The following is a 19,529-nucleotide window of genomic DNA, read 5'->3' on the forward strand; positions in this document are numbered from 1 at the left end:
TTCCTTGTGCAGAGCATGGTTTCAGCTTTCAGGCCAACTTTGGAAATCGCAGAGGCTTCAATCCATCAGGGGGGTGGTGCTTCAGAAGGAACTCTCAATCAAGAAGGTCAGTTTGCAAGAAACCCTTAGGAAATTAGGGTTTTGATTTTAAACTATGAAAAATGTAATAAACTTTAGTCATGGAAAATGACTAATATTTAATAAAAGTTATTTATTTATTGCAATTTTCGGACTTCTATTTACTTTTGATGAAATAAAATAGAGTAAAGACAAAAGGGGAATAAACTTTTAACAAATCAGACAAAAATAAATTCTGAACAAAACTTTAAACAAACAATTTTCAATCTTGTTTCTTCTCTATCCCAGGATCTGTTTGTGCAGCCTGTGAGTCCCACATGGTTGGATAAAATTTCTTCAACCACTTGCCATTAATTGGTGCAGCATGAACATCTCCATCTTGATCCTGTAATCTGTATGCTCCCATTCCAAGGATTTGATTAATTATAAAAGGACCTTCCCATATAGGTGACCACTTTCCATAACCAACTATATGTGTTCCAAGGGGCAGAACAGCTTTCGAGACTATTTCTCCCTCTTTAAAACTCTTGTTTTTAACTCTTTTGTTGTAGGACCTTGATACAACTTGCTTTCCTGCTAAGAGTTTGTTGAGGGTATCAATCCTACTTGTATCCAATCCTTCCAATTCTAGCAGCATGGCTTGAGAGTAGTCTTCTCCAACCAAGTCGTGCTAATGAGCAATTTTAAGAGACTGGACTGCTATCTCCATAGGCAGAATTGCATCATGGCCATAGGTTAGAGCATAAGGGGTCATGCTAGTTGCTTATCTTTTTGACGTTTTATATGCCCATAGAGTTTCTGACAACTTCTCATGCCACTGCTTTGGATTTTTCTCAAGCATTTTTCTGATAATGTTGATGATCACCTTGTTACTTGACTTGCCTGCCCATTGGCTTGAACATAATAAGGAGTGGATTGAAGCAGTTTGAATTTGAACACTTCTGCCACATCTAGCATCTCTCCAGATATGAAAGAAGATCCCCTATCAGTTGTGATTGATTCTGGAATGCCAAACCTTTGTATAATCTGCTCTTCTATAAAAGTGATGATCTCTTAAGATGTAGTGGACTTAACAGGCTTGGCTTCCACCCATTTGGTGAAATAATCCGTGGCCACAATGATAAAACAATGTTGTTTGCTACTGGCTGGAGAAAATTTTGCCAATGAGATCCATTGCCCATCCTCTGAAAGGCCATGGCTTTACCACTGGATTCATGGGAGCTAAAGGAGCCCACTGGATTGGGCTATGCCTTTCACAAGCCTCACATCCCTTGGAATAGTCAATGCAATCTTTCATCATGGTTGGCCAGAAGGAACCATACCTTCTAATTAGCTAGCACATTTTTCTTCCTCCTTGGTGGGCTCCACAGATTACCTCATGAGTTTCTCCCATGACTTTCATGTATTCTTTCTTTCCAAGGCACCTTAGAAGTTCCTCATCCTTGCTTTTTCAGACCAAATCTCCATTCCACATAAGGTAGTTTAAAGCCATGATTCTGACTTTTCTCAAAAGGCAAGGTTGGATACTGCAAGTAATCCATGATAGGATTTCTCCAATCATCTTGAGTGATTATGGCAGAATTAACATCTATCTCCATTCCTCTGGTCATAATAGATGGAAGACTTTTCTTTCCTACCTAGATGATTCTTTGCACACAGTCTTCAGGCATTTGTATACCTGTTGCTATCTGAGCCAATTCATTGGCTTCAAAATTTTCTTCTCTTGGGATATGTTCCCAAGTAGCTTCTCTGAATTCTGTCAGCAGGTTTCTAGCTGCAACTAAATAAACAGCTAAAGAAGGACTCAGACACTTGTATTCTCCAGCAATCTGTTTCAACACAAGCATAGAATCTCCCAGGATTTCCATAGATTGGATCCCTAATTCCACCAGCATTTCTAGGCCAATGATTAAAGCTTCATATTCAGCCCTGTTGTTGGTGCACTTGAAATCTAACTGGAAAGAATAACAATGTCTAATCCCTAGTGGTTCCTCTAAAACAATCCCTGCTCCAGAAGCTACATCAGTCTTTCATCCATCAAAATACAGTTTCTAAGGTGTAAGGTGAACTGAATAGATGGGATTGTTAAGGCAAATACGAACTCTAGTCAGCAGATCTGCATTTTGCTATGTCCAAAGAGTCCATATTTTCAATCTCTTCTCCTGGGTGATCTGCTAGGAAATCTGCTACAGCTTGTCCTTTGACAGCTTTCTGAGGAACATATCTGAAAGCAAATTCTGTCAAAGCCAGAGTCCATTTTCCAATTCTGCCTCTCAACATTGGCCTCGTTAGCATGTATTTGATTAGGTTTGTCTTGGCAATGATGTAAATGGTTAAAGGCAGCATATAGTGTCTGAGTTTCACAGCAGTGAAGTATAAGGCTAGATAAAGCCTTTCAATTGCAGAATATTTCCTTTCTACTTCTGACAGAGTTCTGCTCAGATAGTAGACTTCCTGTTCCTTCCCTTCCTTGTTATCTTGAACCAACAGACTCCCTATGGACACTTCTGATGCAGAAACATAGAGTTTGAGTGGTCTTCCTCTCTTTGATAGAGATAGAACTGGTGGATTTGAGAGGTAATGCTTGATTTCCTCAAAAGCTTGTTGGTGCTGTTCTTCTCATTTGAACATCTGTTCCTGTTTCAATCTTAACAAGGAGGAAAAAGGCTAGATCTTTCCTGCAGAATTGGATACGAATCTCCTTAGAAAGTTAATTTTTCCTAGAAGACTCTGTAGTTCTTTCTTGTTCCGGGGTGGTAGAGCTTCTATGATGGATTTTGCTTTGTTTTTGTCAATCTCTATCCCCCTCTGGTGGACCAAGAAACCTAAGAAGTTCCCTGCTTGAACTCCAAAAAAACATTTTTTGGAGTTCATTTTCAATTTATGTTGTCTCATCCTTAGGAATGCCTTTCTCAGATTTGATACATGATCTCCTTCTTCTGGGGATTTAATCACCATGTCATCTATATATACTTCCAAAGAATGCCCTATCATATAATGGAAAACAGAATTCATTGCTCTTTGATAAGTAGCTCCTGCATTTCTTAAGCCAAAAGACATAACAATATATTCAAAAGCACCTCTATGCCCTGGGCACATGAAAGCTGTCTTGTGGATGTCCTCTTCTGCTACCATAATCTGATTGTAACCTGCATTGCCATCCATAAAAGATAGCATTTGGTTATGAGCAGCTCCATCTACTAGCATATCTGCCATTGGCATAGGATATTCATCATTGGGAGATGCTTCATTCAGATTCATGTAGTCCACACAGATTCTATGAAAGGACCCGCCCCGAATTTCCCAAAACCCGAGGCGAATCCTATGGAATTCCGGACATCACCCCGATGTCGGGCCCATTTACTAAAGACCGAGACTTTCTGCCGAAATTTCGACAGAGTCTCCCCTATAAATTGGACATTTTCCAAAATTACAACCTGCATAAAAACACATTTAATATTCCCAACGGGCAGCACGCACAATATAATTTCATGCAATTCGCATGAACGGCCTTTGGCCTTCCTATAATTCTCAACTACCAAGCATGCTAGCAAATCAGTTCATGCCTTAAACAAGGCAAACGATAAATTCAAATATAAATTATGATTACTAAATTTCAACATACATCATTTAACTTTTTCAATTTCAACATACGAGGTTTTAACCTCCTAACACAATCACATCTAAGTCCGCGGCTACACCTAATAACCTTAGGCTGCCTACGTACCCTCCCTGAGGGATCAAGCCAAACGTAGTTCTTCCATAAAACCCAATTCCAAACATAGACAATACCTTATTTTATTTCTCTGTATTTCACATAATCTCCCCATACGCCGGTACTACCAGCGCCACGTATGGGGCCTGTCAACACGCCGGATAACCTACGCCACGTGCGACCATACCATACTATCACAATATCTCCCCATACCGGTACAACCAACGCCACGTATAGGGTCTGTCTCAACGCTGGATAACCTACGTCACCCGAGACCTGCACATCATATCACATATCTCCCCATATGCCGGCACAACCAACGCCACGTATGGGGTCTGTCGACACGCCGGATAACCTACGCCACGTGCGACCTCAACATAATATCACAATATCTCCCCATACGCCGGTACAACCAATGCCACGTATGGGGTCTGTCTCAACGCCGAATAACCTACGCGACGCGAGGCCTGCACATCATATCAAATATCTCCCCATACGCCGGTACAACCAACGCCACGTATGGGGTTTGTCGACACGCTGGATAACCTACGCCACGTGCGACCTTAACATAATATTATAATTTCTCCCCATATGCCGATACTACCAATGCAACGTATGGGGCCTGTCCGCACGCCGGATAACCTACGCCACGTGGGACCTAACTTTCACAGGGTGGTACTTGTAGTGTAACAAAAGTCTGGGGAGGTGCCTAAGGTAGTGCGTATAGCACTTCAAACTGACATCCTAGACTCTTTTTATACCTTTACAAACAAATATAACTATATAATTTAATTCTAATATTGTGTAAACCTCAACAATATTCTAGCACCCGATAATCCCCCTGGGAAGGTAAGATTACTCAGGGAGACTCACGGTCAACCAAGGGTCAAACTACCCTAACCTTGGTCAAACGGGCCCACGATCTCCAAATTCCGATCTGAAAGTTCCTATGGGTTCTACAAGGTATAGGACACTCGTCCTGCAAGTTTGGTTCAGATCGGACAGTCAGATCGCTCACGATGGCACGATCTGACGGTTATTCTAAAACATAAACTTTGAATTATTTAATCGAAACATCCGGAGCTCCGATTCACGATCCGTGAATTCCTACACCATTCTAGAAATACCTAGATTAACATATATTAAATTCGAGACCATCCAACGGTCCCAACCTATTGAACCCGGATAACGCGCAATATGCGAAAATCCGTTTGATAGTCAAACGACGTCCGAATTGAGATCCGCGAAATCCTACGCACTCATGACAACCTAAGGATCTCATCGAGACACAGTGCAACTTCACTACCCTTACCCATGGGCCGCCACAAGCTCCAGCAGCGCTGGGTGCCCAAAGCAATTACGCATCGCCGGAAAATCTCACAACCACGGCTCCAAACTCCTACCCTAGGTATAACACCCTATTTGGAGCCACTTTTGTTCTTGACCTACCCTAAAAATTGACCGGAAGTGGCCAGATCGCGATCCCAAAATCGGTCAAATTTCAATTCGTAAATCGAATTACCTCACTCGTCAATCCTACCCAACAGGCAGCTAGAGCATGAAAAGTAGGTGAGAAACGATACCTCACTCGTCGGAATCGGTGGCCGGAGGAGGGAGATCGACGGCGGAGAAGTACGGATGACACCCGCCAAGTCGTCATCGGTGGCCGGAGGAGAGCACGATCATTTTGGATGAGGATGACGGCCCGATCATTTTGGTACCAGTCTCGTCGTCATCGGTGGCCGGAGGAGAGCACGGCCGGCCAAAAACGTGGCCTGCTGCTGTCGCGCGAGAGAGAAGAGAGAGAGAAATCTGATTTTTTTATAAAAATCTATTTCGAAATAATTATGATTGTGCCATTGGGTTTCTTTTAACCGTATCTCTCTCGTTACAACTCCGATTCGAGCCCACTACGTGTCTACGAACTCATCTTAATACGACCTATCCAAAAATACTAATAACTGCTCCAAACTCTCTCCGAATAAGAAAATGGCCAAAATGCCCATATGTCATGGGTAAATTTGTAATTTCCCTTAAAAATTTAAATAATTTAAACAAGGGGTTTAATTTGGAGTCGGGGTGTTACATTCTAACTGCCCTTATTTTTCTTTTTAGGACCGGTATAATATTGGCTAGCCAATCAACATAAATGGCTGGTTTGATGAATCCTGCTTTGAGCAATCTTTCTATTTCTTCCTTGACCTTCAGTTCTGTGTCCATAGACATCCTTCTTCTGGCCTGTTTGACTGGAAGGTAGCCCTCTTTGATTGGCAGCTTGTGCTCCACCAGTTTTCTGTCTAGTCAAGGCATCTCATGATAATGCCAAGCAAAACAATCTCTAAAATCATGCAAAAGTGCAATGATTTCACTCCAGAGTGGTTCTTTTAACAATGCGCGAATGAAAGTGGGTCTTAAATCCTCTTCTGTCCCTAAGTTCATTTCTTGTAATGGATCTTTGACTTCTGGTAAAGAATCATCTAGTGCAGCTGGTACAAAATCTAGTACTTCCTCCTGTAAACTCCGTTCTTCTTGTTCTTCCGTGCTTTCATGAGTGAATTCTGCCATATTAATGGCTGGATTCTACATAAAAAGCTTTCTTTCTTCCCAATATATCAACAATCTTGTTGTAGTGGATCGGATTGTTACAGCTCGATCCTTTTCCTGTTGATTGGGACTAAACATCAGAGTTCTGGAGGTTTAGAACAAGAGGTCTATTCCAGTCTTCCAGAGAACTGGCTAAACCATCTTCAATGAGTCTCTGGGTCGTGACGCCATGGGGGCGGCCGTTCTGGTTGACTCCAAAGAAAGTGAAAGGTCCAAGGTCATCATGATAATACCTTGCCTCAAAAGACATGGCAGAAGGCAGAAATGGCCATGGATCGGCCTCTACTATCTCCATGTGACCTTCTTCATTCCAAAGGGCTAACTGTTGGTGCAGAGTGGAAGGGACACATAAGCTTTGGTGAATCCAGTCCCTGCCAAGCAGTGCATTCAAGTGGTAGAAGTGGTGTCTACCATAAAAAATGCAATCTACAGTTCTTTGCTTCCAACTATGACATCCACATCTAAGATTCCATGAGTTTTGGTGATAACCCCAGCGAACTTGGTGACAGTTAAGCGTGTTGGAATCAAATCCTTCTCTGTTTTGCCCATCTTAGTTAGCAACCTGTAAGGCAGAAGATTAATGGCTGCACCTCTATCTACCATGACTTTGGAAATGGGAATACCCCCAAAGTTTGCTGTTATGAACAAAGGTTTGAGGTGATTGGCCATTTCCTTGGTTGGTTTGGAGAAGCAAAGCTGTTCTGCAGCCGGTTTGTTGGCAGTTCCGCCTGTCTTGGGAGTGCCTGTTNTGCTGTTCTGGTGCCTTTTCTGCTTCTGCCAGCCTGCACTCAAAACTTTCCTGAGAGAACACGTCTCTTTCCAAAGTGCTTTCTTGCCCTTCTGCTGCCCTGAACTTCTCTGGCAGAATAGACACCATGTTAATGCCTAGATCACCTTGTAACATGCTTTCTAGTTCTGCACCAAAAGCCTCAGTTTCTTCATCCAGTTCTCCATCATACTCCATCTGTTCTTGCCTATATTCTTCTACCTAGTCTTCCTGTTCTCCTGTTTCGAGGAGTCCATTCTGGTCATCTGCAGATGGTTCATAGTCCAACTGCTCTTCTCCATACTCCTTAATCCATTCCCTTCTACTGGAATAGATTCGGATTCTCCTTGTGCTTGTGAAGGCTCAAGCTGACTGCCTGAGGATGAGGCAAGATTGATAGAAGGTTTGCCTGGAGATTTTGCTTTTTCTAGCTTTTGTGGCTGGCAAGCTGTTTGTTCTGCCGGAGGAGGTACTTCTGGTTTCTTTCCTTTTCTGGCAGAACTGGTCTCTGGAAGTAGCTGTGTGTTGTCCCTGTTCTTAAGGAAAGTGTAGTATTGCCTTTGAACCTTCCTCTTCTGAGTTCTGGTTAGCTCCAGAGTTGGTCTACCACTTTTCCCTATAGAATACCATCTGCCCTCTGTGATAACTGCTAAGGGTTTCTCACTCCCAGGCATCTTAATAGGTATTTCCTTCTTGGACTGCTCTGTTATTCTTCTGCTGCGCTGAGCAAATCTAAAATGGTCCTTCTGTCTGGCTCTATCTTGAGATAGACTCGGAACTGGGCCTTGCCGATGGCATGACATCCCAATCCTATCAAAAACAGTAGGTGTGGGCTGATTCAGCCTATCCAAAACCACCTCTAACTCAGTCTCACACTTGCACTTGTTGCAAAGCACTACTCCAGTCGAGATAGTTGCTCTTGGCCTCTGACTAGTTTCCCTTATGACTTTTCTGCCTCTACTGGAGCTGGCTTCTGTCGCTGGTCTACTTTTCTTCTGTTCTGGCCGATTTAAGTTGACCATGTTGACTTGTGGCTAACGAAAGGGATCTGTTGTAACTGATGGAGGTTTCTCCGCAAGTTTCAGCCTTCCTGTTGTTATTCCTTCCCGTATGACATCCTTGAAAACAACACAACTATTGGTAGAATGGTTCCAAGAGTTGTGCCACCTACAATACTACCTGCCCTTGAGCTCTTCCGACTTAGGCATCCTGTGGGGTGTCTCTATTGCCTTCTGTAGCAACATCTCATCAAATAAAGCATCCACCTTGGTTAGATCAAAGGAATAAATCTTGTTCTGTGTTGGTTTGTTTGGAACAAATCCTCCTGTGAATGGTGGCGGCTTTTGGTCCTTCGGTGGCTTTGTAAGAGCCTTGCAGCTGATGGGATGTTTCAATTTTGAACAGAATTAGCTGGCAGACTGGTGTACCAAATGAAACTTGTCTAGAGAGAGAATTCCCAAAAAGTCTTAGTTTTAACATAGGATTATTTTCTATAGTTATGCACTGGATAGAGAACTTGCCTATATGCTCAACTAATGAAGCATGGGGATCCCCATTGAACAAAGTGAAGTTTGGCACCTTGAAGCCTGGTGATAGAGGTATCTGATCGATATAAGCCGGATATGGCTTTCAATAGGTGGGCCTCTCTCCTCTTCTGGCTTCAGGCTCCATCATCTCTCTGATTATTCTTTGTAATGCCCCCATGTCATTCAAAGCATTGACAGGGTACAGATTTCGTCCTTATTCTGGCTGGACGTGATCAATCATGGCCTACACTCTGTATGGCCCACGCAGAGCTTCCTCCCTGTGTTCTTCCTCTTCTTTTGGCTCTGGATGATTCCTCCGGTTTGCCCCTGGCCTGTTCCTGTCATTGTTAGCAAAAGGGTTGTTTCCTCCTCTTCCTCTTCTGCCTCTTGCAGGTAGAGGGAATTGATTAGGATCCATCCTTCTGGGTCTGTAGGGCAACACAGCTGGCGGCTTAGGCAGAAGTGCCAAAGGTTGATCGTGTGGGGCCACAGGTTGTGGAATAGGCTGAGGTTCTAGCTGATTTTGTTGGATATGAACTGGTGTAGGGCCTTCTGGCCGAATTGGGGCCTCATGTTCTTGGACGGGAATGGCTCATCCCCTCTGTCCAGCCTGGATCTCTCCATGCCCTGGTATTCCAGCTATTTGTGCAATGAGAGGGTTCTCCTGGTGTGGCCATGCTAATCCTGGTGGAGGGCCATAAGGAAGGTCTAGCTGCTGGACTATAGCATCCGAATTTGGAATTCTGGCCATGGCAGCCTCACGATCCCTCTTGAACTGCCTGTTAACCTGCCGTTGCATCATGGTTGTCATGTTATTGAGAGTATCCTGGCTCCTTTGTGTTGTAACCTCCTGTCAAAATACAGATTCCTATATTTGATTCATCCTCCTGTAGCCGGTCCTGGAGCGTCTGCTTCCGGTACTACCGCGGGCTGATTGCCTGGCGTGACTTTCTTCTAACTCCAGACCTTCCCTGAGAGCTACTTGATTTATCTCCATGGGGTGGTGCAGGTTCTGGCTAGAGCTTCGAATATTCATAAACTTGAGAAGAATTCTATCAGAGTATGTATACTGAGAAGTCCCACTGGGCGTGCCAAATTGTTCACCCGTTTTGTTTTTTACTCCTGTGATGGAAGGGCAAAGTTCCCCATTGCCTTAAAAACCATTGACTGGTCAACAAGCCAACTTTATTTGGTGTGCGAGCGTGCTACTGCTAGCAACAAAAAATCCTAACAGAATTATTTGAAACAGATAACTTGCACCCCAAGTTACTGATTTCTAAACAAGCGATTGTGAATTTAGGTGAGGAATATCTCCCAAGTAAGTTCTTTTCCTACCTCAGACTGGTGAGGACTTCATAATTTATCGCAGTATAGAATTGATAGTTCTAGCCAGAATAGATGATAATATAGTGGACTGTTTTAGGTAGAACTCACTTTTACAAAATTAAAAAGGGAGAAATCAACTCTAGAAAGACAAAACGATGGCTGGAATCTCATTTCTGCCTGGGTAGAAACTTCTGATCCGGACTGGACTAAGTATGCCTGTGCTGGACTGAGCGGTTAACAACTTCAACTGCTTAGCTTCAGCTGTAAATCGATACCAAAGTTCAATTTTGGCAGAGCTTTAATCTACTTCAAGCCTTGGGAGGCTTTTGAGCGAGCGAAACTGCGGCTTCTTCAGTCTGAAGGAGCAGAAGTGGCTGGACTTGAGGACTTAATAAACTGGAACTGCACTATAAAATTTGTTGAGGTTTTCATATTTGTGAAAACTCAAACTCTGCTTGTCCTGGCTTTTGCTTAACCAAATTTGTAACGAGAGAAGTCTCGCTTTGAATGACTTGTTTCTCTAAGTCTGAACTTTGGAAGTTCTGATCTATAGTTGGCTTCTTTTGTGGCTAAAATGAGCTTTTGGTTGCTTCAGTTTGTTTGAAGGTTCTCAGTGATCAAGTGATCATTTTGAGTTTTTTGCCTTTGGTTGATTTTTTGATTGTTTGATTGATTGTTCAATTTATTTATTTTTTGGTGTTTTGCTCTGTTCACCCTCTCTTTATATTTATAAGAAATGTTCTGGAGTAGGGTTTCTTTCTTTTAATAATGGAAGGTAAAATTCTCAAAAGATCTTTCATTTTTAAATGCAAAGAAGAAGGGGTTTTTATTTTTTTCTGGCAGATAGGCTCTCAATAGTCAATTCTTTTAAGACCAATCACTTCTCTGTTTTTGGAAGAGAACCTAACCCCCCCTTTAATTCCAACTGCCCCTTTGTGAGAGCTCAAACCGTGATGTTCAGTTTGCTTTTCCAGTTTGAACAACTCCCTGTTTTCCTGCTTATCTCTTTTTGAGAACTTAGCCGGCGTATCCCTTGAAAGATGGTGCTTTCTTTGGAGTAGAAACAATATCTCTGAATATATAAAAGGGTTTTCATCTTCTTGTGGCAGAGATTTCAGAGACGTCCCTTCTTTTTGCCTGCCTCTGTCAACTCTTTATCAACCCAGTTGAAATTGCTGATTTTTCCAAGCCAGAGAAAAAAATCACGTGGGTCTGTTTCCTTTTGGGTTTCCACTTTTTACTTTGATCATGCCAAGCCCAATTTAGTTTCTTCGAAGCTCAAGCTTGAGATAGGTTCTAGGCTGGGCTTTTGTTGGATTTTGGACCTTTAATTCCTGTTTATTTTCAGAGTCCAGACTTCTCGGGCCCAGCGTTTTTATCCTTGTTATTCTAGGCTCTATAGCGTTGGGCTGGGTGTGCAAGATTTTGGCCCAAACAACACCTTACTTATAGAATTTACTAAAACCTATAACTAAAGTGTGAAGAAAACATTTAAATAAATAAAATAAATATTTCACATAGAATATTGGGAAATAGCCCAAAATGCCACCCTTTTTATAATTGTAACTGAAAATAGGGAAATAGCTTAAAATACCACCAATTTTATAATTTTTTGTCAAAATACCACCCTTCCTCAAAATTTTTAAAACTACCACCTATAAATATATCTTTATTGTAAACTGATTGCACCCATATCACTTTTTCAGAAATTGAGTTCTCGCTCAAACTCTCTTGGCTCTGTCTCTCTCTTTAGCCTAGCTCTCTGTCTCTCCGACATAGTCATCTTCCTCCCTCAGCCATCCAAGCTTAACTCCACAGTTCACATCCACGAGGTACTGTTCACGTTCCTTTTCTTAGAAATTTGGGGTTTTTGTGAATTTGGTTTATGATGTATGGATTTGTATGAAATTGGTTTAGGGGTTTCTTCCAAATTGGTTTGATAGGAAGGTGATGTTGTTGTTGCTGTCGCTGACAGACTATTTTTCCTGGGTTGTGGTTGGTGGGTGTTACTGCGAATGCTTACAAGGTTGCTGATTCTCCTTCTAAGGTCTCTCTTTCTCTCTATTTCTTCAAATTCTAAGGGTTTTTTTTTTTTTTTTTTTGGGGTTACTTTTTTTTGATTTCTTTTGCTAATTGTAATTGGGCCTTTGTTGCAGAGGTGGATTTCTTTTGTGCCCAAAAGATTGTGACTTTGTTGAAAGTTCGTAAATGGAAAAGGCAGCTGCCCCCTGCGGCTTGGAATGCTCAATTCGGAGGTATTATGCCTTGAATTTTTACAAAAGAAGAATTGGAACTACCCTATAGAAGGCAAAACAAAAATATATAAGAGGAAAAAAGGAGAAAATTTATCTAATTTCCCTTTTTTTTAGTTGTATTTTTTTTTTCTCGGTCCTTTTTTTGGGGGGGGTGGTGTTCAGGATGCAGGGTCGATCTAGTTGGTTTACATTGATGTAGTTCCAATATGTAAAGATGGAGTTTATATATATATGTACATGATATAGAGTCAATTTCAGACCTTGTTAATGGTATTAGCCTGTTAGGCTTGTGGGAGATTCATTTTGTTTTCTTTCATTTTCTATAAATGATTCTGATTATTTACAACGTTGGACAGACTTCCCTACATCATTTTTGTTGTTGGTGGGGGGGGAGGGGGGGAGGAGACACCCTGTTTCGTTACAGGGTTTATTGACTGCATTCTTCCTTGTTCTGGAAGACCTCCTCAGTTCCATTGAGCCGACAAACCTTATGAAGTTGAATGTGAAGTGTTACCTTGCATCTACATGTTTCATCTTTTAACTTTATTTTCATGTTTCACACTGATGCTTGTAGTTATTTCTAGTTTTGCATACAGATTAGCAAATAGGTTATGCATTTACTGTTTAGTCATCTAATGATTTGATATCTAATATTTAGGCATGTGGGAATTTATAGATGTACCGATTATGCATACATATAGGTTTTGTGCTTGTATTAGGAAGTTAGATTCTTGTGGTTCCTCTTCAATGGCATGAATTTAAATTGTTGTGCTTCATGATTAGGGTCTGAAGAACAACCATGTAGTAAGAAAGTTGGAGAAACGTCAACAGATTTGCACCCTTGACCAACATATTGAAGAGTAATTTGGTGGTGGTCGTCTATTGGCTTGTATCTCATCACGACCTAGATAGTGGCTGTGCTGATGGGTATGTGACTTTATTTGCCTATGTCTGTTTCTAGTCAGCCGATATGTCATTGGCATATTAGTGTAGTTACCATATTGCAAGGGCTGAAATCTGGATGATAACAGCTTCTTTTTATTGTTGTTTTAAAGTGAGGTATGTATGGATCTTATGAAATTTTTACAGAAATATATTGGAGGGCAAATAATTTTATTTTAGTTTTTTTATTCCCAAATGATACCCAAAACATGTAAGCTTCACACTATGTTAATTTCTGCAGGATGGGAAAACATTGGACAATGAGTTGGAGGTTGTTGAGGGAATGAAGCTAGACAGGGGCTACATATCCCCTTATTTCATCACCAACCAGAACAATCAGAAATGTGTAAGTTTTAGTTTGACTCAGCGATAACTATGTCTTGAAACTGTTAGAGGGCTGCTTGTTAAAGTTAGCAGCACCTCAAGTCCCTTTTTGCTTGATGCTGATTATCTTCAAACTTGTGTATGTGCTGATAGGAATTGGAAAATCCTCTAATCATAATCCATGAGAAGAAAATCTCAAGTATTAATGATGTGGTTAAAGTATTGGAGTTGGTTTTGCAGGTTAGCATTTCTCTGGTTAGGTTCACTAGTTTCTTCGTTTTTACTATGAATTGGTTGACAAACTTTTGCTCCTTTTCAGAAGCAAAGGTCTTTGCATTTTGTTATATATTTCAGAACCAAAGTTATAAAAGAAAATGGTTTTCCTCTTTGTTAATTGAGAATCATCTGCAGTTATGATTTCAGATCTGTAGATAACCTGTTGTTGCTGATATTGCTACACGGGAGGAGAATAGAACAGCTTGGAAAATGTGCAAGAAGGGAGAGCTAACTCATACAACGAAGAACAAATTGATGAAGTTAAGATCAAATTAGTAGAATTTGTGAGCTCTCCATTATTTATAATTATAGGTAGGAAGTATGTATGTAATAGAGCAAAGATTGGTTGACTATGTAATAACAATTGAATTGTCAAGTTTTATGAAAGAAATAATTTTTGCTTCTTGGGATAGTATTGTTAGGGTTCGGTGGCGATTTATTTTCCATGTCTAAATTGTAGTATGTAATGGATGTGTGTGTATTGTATGTAGATTGACTTAATATTGCTGTCCTATTGCATGCGTATTGTACGAATATTGCCTTTGTATTGCACACATATTGTATGCATATTGCCACCCCATTGCATGTACATTGTGATGTTATTGCTGTTGTATTGCCGTTATATTGCCCTAATATTGCCTCTCTAGTGTATGTATATTGGCCTAATATTGCCATTATATTGTATGTATATTGACTATGACTCATCAATGGGTTTACGGTTTAGGCCCTACTTCATTCAAAAAAAAGACGACGACGAGAAAGAAACAACGTGCCTTTCAAAAACAGGCAGTCAGGTGCATTATAATTGCATCGTAAGACATTGTAAGAAATTATTTTAAAAAATAATAACAACTAAAAAATAATTTACCAAAAAAGGAAGGTATGAATAAATATGCAAATGCTTCGTCATGGGTTGAAGAAAAGGATGATTACATTTGGTGGTTTGATTATGTTTGGTGATACGATATGTTGTTCGTCTAAATCTTCATATATGTAATTGTTATGTTAATACTTGACACAAATTCATCTCGTAATCATCCAATTATTAAAGCTAAGTAAATGAAATGAAACAAAAGAAGAAGTCCAAAATAAACAGAAACAACAATTTCTAGCACCCATTTATCGCTTCTGTATTACCACTATATCACCAACGTATCACCAGCTTAGCGTTGATGACCATTAGTTCAAACATTATGTGATCTAATAGGGATAACTAATTTTTGGAACAACTAATGAATCTTCAAAAAGATAAAGAACAACTAGTAAACTAATGTATGCAGTTTAACTTTGCACGGGTCATAGTGCTCAACATGATATTTGGCAACCATCTCTACACTTGGTGTATATTGCAGGCTTCTATGCATTCCAAACCTTCATTCTTCTGTGATAAAACTGTTAAATTACCAAGATTTCTAACACATGGAAGTAAACAAACGAATCTGCACATTTATTTGTACATACACACTGCGTATTGCACATCTGCGCATCTATTAATCACCACACCAATGTTTCAAAGATTGATTCAGAGGGCAAAATGATTGATTACATATTTCAAATTAGTCATCTGCTCATACGAACTTGGCCCTAAAACTGTACTAATGGTAAATATACTGACATAATAGCTATTAATGAAAAATTCTAAACAAACGAGGGACTTATTTTTCTAATATTGTAGTGGAAGCATGTTAAGTGATTTTCCACATTTGTTCATGGGGGTAAAGTATATCTTACCCCTTTCTAAACATTATGAGGTTTCAAATTTCAAAAACAACAGAATGCTAAGCAGAAAAGTAGAATTGCTACATAAATTATTTAGAAGGAACAAAGTCAAAACTAATTTGACAAATCTTAAGAAAGCTGTATGCTTCACTAATTCAACTAACAGATTCCCAGTGCAGGAAATGAAATATACCTATATCACATAAATTGCAAAGAAAACCACAGAGACTAAATGTTAACAATGGATACAAAAATGAGTAGAATTCAGTGGAAACGAACACATCGTTTCAAACAAGTAAACTGTTATATGTCCATAAAGAGCAACTATGTTTATATATGGAGGTGTACGAAATAGTTCAACTTCAAAATGGAAACAGTTTATGTGCCATGTAAGGCAATGAACATATAACAAGGTGAGTCTTCAACAAATTAAAAGTAGACAATTATTTTCAAACAATCTGACAGCTGCTCGAGAAAACTGAGGGAGTTAAGGCATGAGATGCAAACAGATAAACACCGTTAAGCACTCGGACGAACCCATGCTATAATACAAGCCAACAGACAACCACCACCAAATTGCCCTTCAATATGTTGGTCAATGGTGCAAATCTGTTGATGCTTCTCCAACTTTCTTACTACATGGTTGTTCTTCAGACCCTAATCATGAAGCACAACAATTTAAATTCATGCCATTGAAGAGGAACCACAAGAATCTAACTTCCTAATACAAGCACAAAACCTATATGTATGCATAATCGGTACATCTATAAATTCCCACATGCCTAAATATTAGATATCAAATCATTAGATGACTAAACAGTAAATGCATAACCTATTTGCTAATCTGTATGCAAAACTAGAAATAACTACAAGCATCAGTGTGAAACATGAAAATAAAGTTAAAAGATGAAACATGTAGATGCAAGGTAACACTTCACATTCAACTTCATAAGGTTTGTCGGCTCAATGGAACTGAGGAGGTCTTCCAGAACAAGGAAGAATGCAGTCAATAAACCCTGTAACGAAACAGGGTGTCTCCTCCCCCCCTCCCCCCCCACCAACAACAAAAATGATGTAGGGAAGTCTGTCCAACGTTGTAAATAATCAGAATCATTTATAGAAAATGAAAGAAAACAAAATGAATCTCCCACAAGCCTAACAGGCTAATACCATTAACAAGGTCTGAAATTGACTCTATATCATGTACATATATATATAAACTCCATCTTTACATATTGGAACTACATCAATGTAAACCAACTAGATCGACCCTGCATCCTGAACCCCCCCCCCCCAAAAAAAGGACCGAGAAAAAAAAAATACAACTAAAAAAAGGGAAATTAGATAAATTTTCTCCTTTTTTCCTCTTATATATTTTTGTTTTGCCTTCTATAGGGTAGTTCCAATTCTTCTTTTGTAAAAATTCAAGGCATAATACCTCCGAATTGAGCATTCCAAGCCGCAGGGGGCAGCTGCCTTTTCCATTTACGAACTTTCAACAAAGTCACAATCTTTTGGGCACAAAACAAATCCACCTCTGCAACAAAGGCCCAATTACAATTAGCAAAAGAAATCAAAAAAAGTAACCCCGGAAAAAAAAAAAAAAAAAAAACCTTAGAATTTGAAGAAATAGAGAGAAAGAGAGACCTTAGAAGGAGAATCAGCAACCTTGTAAGCATTCGCAGTAACACCCACCAACCACAACCCAGGAAAAATAGTATGTCAGCGGCAGCAACAACATCACCTTCCTATCAAACCAATTTGGAAGAAACCCCTAAACCAATTTCATACAAATCCATACACCATAAACCAAATTCACAAAAACCCCAAATTTCTAAGAAAAGGAACGTGAACAGTACCTCGTGGATGTGAACTGTGGAGTTAAGCTTGGATGGCTGAGGGAGGAAGATGACTATGTCGAGAGAGAGAGAGAGAGAGAGCCAGGCTAAAGAGAGAGACAGAGCCAAGAGAGTTTGAGCGAGAACCCAATTTCTGAAAAAGTGATATGGGTGCAATCATGCATTTCTCTGAAATTGGTTGAGGGGTTTGTTCGAAATTGGTTGAAGGTTTAGGGGTTTCGCTGAAATTAGGTTAGGGGTTTGTTCGAAATTGGTTGAAGGTTTAGGGGTTTCTCTGAAATTGGTTTAGGGGTTTCATCGAAATTGTTTTAGGGGTTTGTCTGAAATGATCTGAGTATGATCATTCCTTGTTTCAAACAGTGAATGGGTTTGTTCGTTGTGGACTGATGCTTGCACTGCTGTTGTGTTGCTGTTGCTGTTGCTATTGCTGTCGTATTGTGTTTTTTTGCTAGTGTATTGCTAATGTAGTGATGTTGTGTTGGCATTTTAGTGCAGTTGTATTTTTAGTTTTAGTATGGTTTTATTATGGTTTTTGTAGCAGTTATTGAATGGTATTTGGTGGCTTAGTATGAGTCTTTATGAGCATTGCATTTAACCTTCTTATAAGTCTAATTGGTATCTATTTTGTTTGTTGAAGATGATATCTAAAGTGTAAGACAATTAACCTGTGTATGGTGATTTCTTCTCTGTGGATCATTACCAAAAAATACTCACTGATTATATTTTACGTAGAAAATGTGGCCATGAAAAGAATTTGTGGCTAAAACTCCATGATGGAAGCAACCATTTTGAAATATCTTAAGCAAACTGTTGGTGGCTTGCTAAATTCCTTAATTTTTTTCTCTTTATCTTCCAACGAGGTAGTGACCCTTCACATTACACTCAATTGTGCAAAGGATTTGCATGGTTGTCTGATGGAATCGAAGAATAATTTACATAGAAAGAATTTCCTTTGTTATCGTTCGTAGTTTTTCATATATGAAAGAAACTTCTAGATTGATAAAATATCTCAAGACAGAGTTTGACAAAATCAAGTATTGTATAAATATTTGAACTTGTAAACTCCCAACCATATCATACTTTTTGTTTGAGAATAATGCTTGTTAATTCGACATATTTTTGTATAACTTTGTTTACTAAGTTTAGGGCTTGCATATTGGATATGGATGAGTTTTGTTTAGAACCATATGTGGTGTAATATGAGTTGTTTAAAAGTTTGCTGTTTTGTGCTTGATCATTGTGTGCTTAAAAGAAAGCGTGAAATGAGTGAAGATGGGAACCTACCACCAGCAGCTGTGGTTTAGAGAAATGGGGACATTGATTTTGCTATAAGCTAACTGTTTAAGCTTTTGCTTTTGTTGTTTGTGTATGGATGCTTAGAGAAGTCTGTTTCTGAGGAGAACTTATAATTTTGTAATTGTACATGTCTTACAAACATTTTATACCGTTTTGATGGTTTATTTATGAATTTATCTTTGATTTTTTGTTAAGAAAAAACTGAAGGGATGGTGCCAATTTCTTTCATTTTCTTACATTTGAAAGGAGGGCCATAGTAGAGTCAGAACTGTGGTTGCCACTAATTCATAGGATGTTCCATTACATTATACCTTGAAGTGAATAAATTGTTTCCCGATATCTTGTTGTTTTTTTAAACTCTTTCTAGTCAGATAGATTTATATTGTTACTCCTGAATTGTTGTCAATTAGGCTTGTGCTACCGCCCATTCCCATTCTAGCTGAAGCTGTCTCATGATTAGATGGTGTGATTATATGGTGTGTTGAGATGTGTGTTTAGATATTATATTATGCAGGAGTGGTAGAGTAGTGGGTGTGTTGAAACTTGGCTTTGAGCCATTAAATGAGGAGGTCAGTTGTAAATAGCTGGGGTTTTGTTTATGATATGTATTTTTTGAATTTTTTTCACTTCATATCCTATAATAGGCTGTTCATAAGTGGTGATTGTTTATTGCTTGTTATTGTGTGGATTGCAACCGACTGAAATTCTGTTTATAATATTGGCATGCAGGGAAATATGGTTGGTGAAATGAAGTTGATGATTGAGGAGGAACAAAAATTCCAAGGGAAAGCATTGTCGTTATCCCATACGAAGACGGCAATCACTACGATAAAGGAGAAATTC

The 19,529-nt window shown here is 39.6% G+C and overlaps 2 long non-coding RNA genes across 3 annotated transcripts; both read left to right on the plus strand.

Annotated features, from left to right (window-relative positions):
- Nucleotides 1-11,758: 11,758 nt before the first annotated feature.
- Nucleotides 11,759-12,220, plus strand: LOC117637861. The gene is made up of 3 exons (XR_004587236.1): nt 11,759-11,847; nt 11,933-12,062; nt 12,172-12,220. It is a non-coding gene; the product is annotated as an uncharacterized LOC117637861 (long non-coding RNA).
- An 835-nt stretch (nt 12,221-13,055) lies between these two features.
- On the plus strand, nt 13,056-14,218 carry LOC117637860. Of its 2 annotated transcripts, none has more exons than XR_004587235.1 (4): nt 13,056-13,074; nt 13,454-13,558; nt 13,690-13,776; nt 13,948-14,218. It is a non-coding gene; the product is annotated as an uncharacterized LOC117637860 (long non-coding RNA). The 2 variants fall into 2 exon arrangements; XR_004587234.1 differs by lacking the exon at nt 13,056-13,074 and adding an exon at nt 13,121-13,197.
- The last annotated feature ends 5,311 nt before the right edge of the window (nt 14,219-19,529 follow it).

Source organism: Prunus dulcis, chromosome 8 (assembly GCF_902201215.1).
Source record: "Prunus dulcis chromosome 8, ALMONDv2, whole genome shotgun sequence".
Classification (NCBI taxonomy): domain Eukaryota; kingdom Viridiplantae; phylum Streptophyta; class Magnoliopsida; order Rosales; family Rosaceae; genus Prunus; species Prunus dulcis.